This window comes from Pinus tabuliformis, chromosome 3_1 (assembly GCF_031772625.1).
Source record: "Pinus tabuliformis cultivar Carrire ecotype Pingquan chromosome 3_1, CPIR1, whole genome shotgun sequence".
Lineage (NCBI taxonomy): Eukaryota > Viridiplantae > Streptophyta > Pinopsida > Pinales > Pinaceae > Pinus > Pinus tabuliformis.
Window position 1 is genome coordinate 94333846 of NC_142301.1, and position 6208 is coordinate 94340053.

The 6208-nt window shown below is 32.5% G+C and overlaps 1 pseudogene; it reads left to right on the forward strand.

The window, feature by feature from the left end:
* Positions 1–2780: 2780 nt before the first annotated feature.
* LOC149185944 (germin-like protein 1-1 pseudogene) lies at positions 2781–3473 on the forward strand (annotated as a pseudogene).
* Positions 3474–6208: the final 2735 nt, after the last annotated feature.

The window sequence follows — 6208 nt, forward strand, 5'->3', positions numbered from 1 at the left end:
ATATTTGAAACATTTTCGAAAGAAATCACATTGGAATATTTAGGTCAACCAACCAGACCGTGTGATTCATCATCACGACAAGATGAAGAATCGGATAGGGAGATAAGACCTTCTAATGACTAAATTTGACTAGGTGAGGAAAAAAGTAAACAAATAAAATAAATAAATTGAAAACTCATTTTTAATTAATTTTAAATAATTAAATTAATTTTATTTTCAACATTCTTTTTATTTATATGAATAATTATATAAAAGAATATGACCAAGAATATATAAATAAATATAAATAAACAAAGAATTATAACAAACTCCTAAATATAGAGAGCATTATTAAAAGAAAAATCATTTCATTAGGCAAAGCCTGAATTTAAATATTATGGACTAAATTAAACAGATTTTATAATTAATTATAAACTAATTTTGTTAAAAAAATAAATAAATACCAACACAATTTTTGTAATTTTTATTATTTAATAGTATCAATGGACAAAGAAATATATATATATATATATATATGAATAATAGAATTAAAAGAATGGAAACGTTAACCTATAAGAAAATAATTAAAAGACTTTTAAAGTCAAAAAGGAAAAAAGAGTAAACTAAACAAGAGGGAGAATAGAGACAGAGGATTAATAAACCCCAGGGGATGAAAGAAGAAATAATAAGACGGAAAAATGTAAAGAAAAGGAAAAGAAACTAAGAGGAAAGCATAGGAACCCAAGAGCTACTAATCTTCCAACCATCATTCCTATTAAGATTACTAGGCCTCTTCTCAATTTCTATGGCTTCCCTAAACTTACGGTGATGGAAACGTGAAATCTTCCCAATGACCGTAGCCTCCTCAATGCATATATGATGTTTTGTCTTCTATGCATGCTCTATTAAGGCTGAAAAGCCATTCCTCCCGTGCTTTATGTGCTTTATATCGACAATTTGTTCCCCAATGTAAGATAATGTCAGATGTTCCACAAGAACATGGGATGATATAAACACTTTTCATGTTTTCATGTCCTTAGGGTCAACAGGGTCTTTTGCAAACTTTTGATGGTGTTGAGGGGTCTAAAGGGTGAGGGAACAATATTTTGTTAGCCCAAATCTCGATTTTTGTTGTTTAAAATATGTTTTTGACTTCATATATGGATTCAACACCTTCAAAAACCATTACGCCACTAGGATTGTGGAGAGACCAAAAACTATGCTAGAAAACCCTTCAAAATGAATAACAAATAAACTACTTTTTAAAAACACAAACCTGAGTTGTGAATTCTCTTCTGCAATAATAGTGTTCCATAATTTGAGTAACAAATAAACTACTTTTTAAAAACACAAACTTGAGTTGTGAATTCTCTTCTACAATACCAGTGTTCCATAACTTTTTCAAAAACACAGTTCAAACTAATATATTATGCAATATTGTTGCATTAGTATCTACCTCTTATACAAAAATTATATATATATAATATTAAAAACTAATATAAAAATTTAAAGTTTTTCATAATTTTTTGCAACATCATTTTTTTTTCTACAATCAGATATATATATATATATATATATATATATATATATATATATATATATATATATATATATATAAGTTTGTTGATATCAAATTTTATTTTAAACTACCAACAAACATAATCACCCATATAATAGGGTTGCAATAAATATATTGAGATTGTGTACCTATTTGATCATGAATTTAGCCAATATAAAAAATTATAAAATAAAATTTAAATAAAATATTTATAAAATATTTAGATTTTGAAATGAGTTATGGTTTTTGAGCAAGTAGTATTGATAAGCCATGGTACTAGCCAATGGTATTGTAACAAAGCCTATTTAGAAGTTCATAATACCTGCGGTAAAATGGGTAAATATCCATGGTTAAAAATCTTGTTATATTATAAGTATTAAGTTTTAATTTAAAAAATGTTAGAAATTAAATTAAATTAAAATATTTTGATTTTGAAATGAGTTATGGTATTTGGGTTTTTGGTATTGATAAGCCATAGTATTGGCCCATGGTATTGTAAGAAAGTATAAAATATTACGAGATTTGGTCAATAGTTTTTTTTTTAGATTTTGGATTTCTAATGAGAATCCAGTGAAAAAACTGTGGTCAAATCTTGATTTGTATTGTTTAAATTGGTTTTTGACTCAATATATCATGAATTTATTTATATATGAAAAAATATTTTAATAATGTAATTATATAATTGATTTTAATTAAAATCATAGGTTTAAATCCTCTTGTGCCCGTTTTGATTGTTTTAATGAATAATGTTAACCATAAATATATTTGAGTGTGAAATCATTAATGAATGGAAAGTTTGTGGGTCAAATTCCATCCATATTTATGAATATTTTGATAAGCAATAATATAAATAATAGTATCTTGATTCTAATTTTATCATAAAAAATATTTTAAATAACAAAAAAACCACCATCTAATTAAAAGTTGAAATTTAAAACAAACAAACTTGATTAATATTGGAAAAACTTGGATTAAAATTGAAATAACGTTTGAGAAAAATCCCACGGAAGTGTGTTTTGAGAATTCATTTGTATGTTAGAAAATTTTTTAAGTAAAAGAATGCCATGACTTGAATTAAAACAATTAAATAACCGGATCCTCCGGAGCGTAAAAACCAAAAATAGAATATGTAGTGTTTCTTATTAACTGCGTTATGCCTAATATCGTAACATTCAAGTCTTTATATATACCCCACCCTATGCAAGCACTAGATGTCACACGTCTGATTGAGTTACAGTTTGTCATGGCTTTCCCTGCATCCATCATGTCCTGCCGCAAAGTCACTGTGAGCGCCCTCTCCGTCTTACTTCTTTTGATGGCAACGTCGGAGAAGATCAGCGGAGATCCAGATGCGTTGCAGGACTTGTGCGTCGCAGATACCAAGTCCTCTGTTTCTATTAACGGACTGCCCTGCCTCAATCCCAATCAAGTTTCTGCTCAACACTTCATGACTTCAGACCTGCGCATGGCAGGCAACATATCAGCAAATCCCTTGGGAGTGAGCACCGTTGCGGCTTCTCCACTCAACATGCCGGGCCTCAACACGCTGGGATTAACAATGATTCGCACAGATATGGGCGTTGGAGGGGCGCTTCCTCCTCATATCCATCCCAGAGCCAGTGAAATTGTGTACATAGTGCATGGGACTGTGTCATTTGGCTTCGTCGATACCACTACAAACAGACTCTTCTCTCAAAAGCTTGAAGCTGGTGATGTGTTCGTGGTCCCCAAAGGAACCCTGCACTACGCTCAAAACCTGGGAAGAAATAATGCATTTATGTTGCTCGCATTGAATAGTCAAAATCCGGGCTTCTTACCTGTCTCCGCCGCCTCTTTTGCTTCCAGTCCGGGCATTCCACAGGAAGTGCTTGCCAAGTCTTTCTCCATTACTTTGCAGGAGGTGGAGGAAATCAGAAAGAGCCTGGGAGGTAGCTAAAACAGTCTTATATTATAATAATAATAGCACTGCCCGTGTTTCTACCTCTACGTCTATAATAATAATAAGATTGCTCCAATCATGCATCTCAAGTTCGCAATGTCTTTTAAGTCGAATATGTCATTTTCAATGATTTTGCTGACTATCGATGGAACGCTGATACATACTATTAATGGAAAAGCAGTGATTTTATCAATGGAAAGCTGATGCGTATTATAAATGGAAAAGCAGTGATTTTATAACTCTTTCATCTTTCAGTCATGCTTAATGTGATTATTTCCAACAACTTTCTTGAATTACTTTGTGACTTGAAGTGGATTTTATTAAGGATTTATAAATTTTAATTTCTTTTTCATTATAGGTTATAAGTTCTTTCATCCTCATCATAAGGATAATTTACCGAGATCAATTTAAAATGAATTTGGCAACCAAAATAGAATGTAAAAATGTAACTAAAATATATCTGAACAAAGCATAGCGGCCTAGAATGGATTTGCATCCAAAAGTAGAATGTAGCAGATGAAATTAGCAGATTCGACATTGGTTAGAGCTCCATGAGATACAAGTCTAGTGTAAACATGACTGATAAAAAATTGCTTAAGGAAAGGCACATAATTATACAGATTGATCTCCGCGTAATGTCTAATGAACAAAAATGTCTATTGTCCATGTTTATATAGTTGCATAAACTTTTTTTTACATATAAAACATTCATTTACAAGTTCTCTCTTGGGTTATTAGACCCACTTTATCCCAATGACTTATTTTCCTAGTGGAAGGTTAATTAACTCTTATGTGTAATTTTTTTCTATTACTTTTATTTCTTTATCCATTACCCCAACTTATTTTTCTTCTTTGATTGCATTATCAAAATGAATTAGATCATCTACATCTATATGACAAAACAATGCAAATAAGGAATTCAGACTAGCACTACTATCAACTTCTTTTCGCTCATAAATTTCACTTAAATTTCTAAATTTTTGTCTTCTTATGCTTGACATGTCACTTGATTTTGTGCTTGAGGTAGATGACGTTACGGGTATTTGTGGTGTGCTTGGAGTGGTACTTGCTTGATTGTGCAACACTGTCCTATTATTTGTTGATGGTGTTACTTGCTTACTTCTTTGTTGAGCTTCAATAGGAGTAGGGGGAGTCAACATTGATGAATTACTTGTTGCGGTCAACTCCTCTTTGTCTTAATGTGGTACACATGTTTTCACATTAATTGTCTTCTCTAAACTTCCATCCCATGCTTCCTCTTCTATGAACTGCACATCTTTGCTGATTATGACCTTCTTAGTTAATGGATTGTAGAGCTTGTATTCCTTGGATTCATCATTATATCCAACAAATATGCATTTCTCCCCCTTGTTGTCCAAATTCTTCCTCAACTCATCAAGGACACCTGCATAAGCCACACATACTAACACTCTCATGTGAGTGACATTATGCCTCTTTAGGAACCATATTTTTGACACTTTTGGTTGGACACCTATTAATGATATATGTTGCACAAGCGTTAACTTCAGCCCAATAACCATTTGGAAAATTCTTTGCTTTCAACATACTCGTCATTTCCATAATAGTCCTATTCGCCACCTCGGTCAGTCCCCAAAACTTTGATGTAGTGTCCACTTTGCTTCTCAACAAGAGCTTTGTATTAGTGGAAGCGTTCAAACACTTCACTTTTCTAGTTTAGGAAGTAGTCCCATGTCTTCCTTGTGTAGTTGTCTATGAAAGTCAAGAAATAGTAGTTTCCACCAATTGATGGTGTATGCATTGGTCCACATAAGTCTAAATGGACAATCTCCAGGGGTCCTTTTTCCTTTGTTGAATTTCCTTTTGGAAATTTCTCTCTATGTTGATTTCCCAAGATGCATCCTTCACATAGGTTGTCTTGTTTCTCTATGAGTGGAAATCCCTTCACCATCCCTTTCCTATGCAGAAAATTCAAACCTCCAAAATTAAATTGACCAAAACTCAAATGCCATAGCCAATTTTCATCGTTGATCTCTTCTTGAAAGTATACTTGTGTGACAGTTGCAACGTTTCTTCCATCCTCTTGTAATTCATTGACAGTTGTGCTTGCACACCTTCTTCCTTCAATTGTAGTTTTATCTTTAGGGTAAACATTTTATTGCTTGTCATTTGAACTTTTGCAATCAATTGTTTGCTAGGAGACTTATCCAAATTGTGCACTCTCCATTTTTGAAAAATACATTTTAGCCCTTTTGCATGTGCTGTCTATTTCTTATGAGGTTATGCTTCAAACCAGGGATAAAATAGACATCCAAAACGTACTTCTTCTCCCCCTTCTTTGTTAGAATATTGACTCTTCCTTTGTCCATCATAGAGGCTTTGTTATCAGTGCCTAGTGCCATTTCATATTTCACACTTTCATCTAAATTGGAAAATATTTCTCCCTGTCATGTGGTTGTTGCACCCTGAATCTAGAAACTATACATCCCTTTGTTTTTCTTGTGCTACATTACGAGCTAAAAACATGTTATCTTGGTTCTGATTTTCCTTTGTGAAAATTTCACTTGGTTTCTTACTGATACCATGTTTCTTCTTTCTATATTCATTTGCATAATGACCATAATTCTTACAATAATGACATTGAACTTGATATTTAGCATACCTATGACCTTGTGCTTGATTTTGGCTTGGGCCTGAATTGGATTTTGATTGTTGCCCCTTCCACTTGAGCTTTAGGGGTTTCCACTTCCACC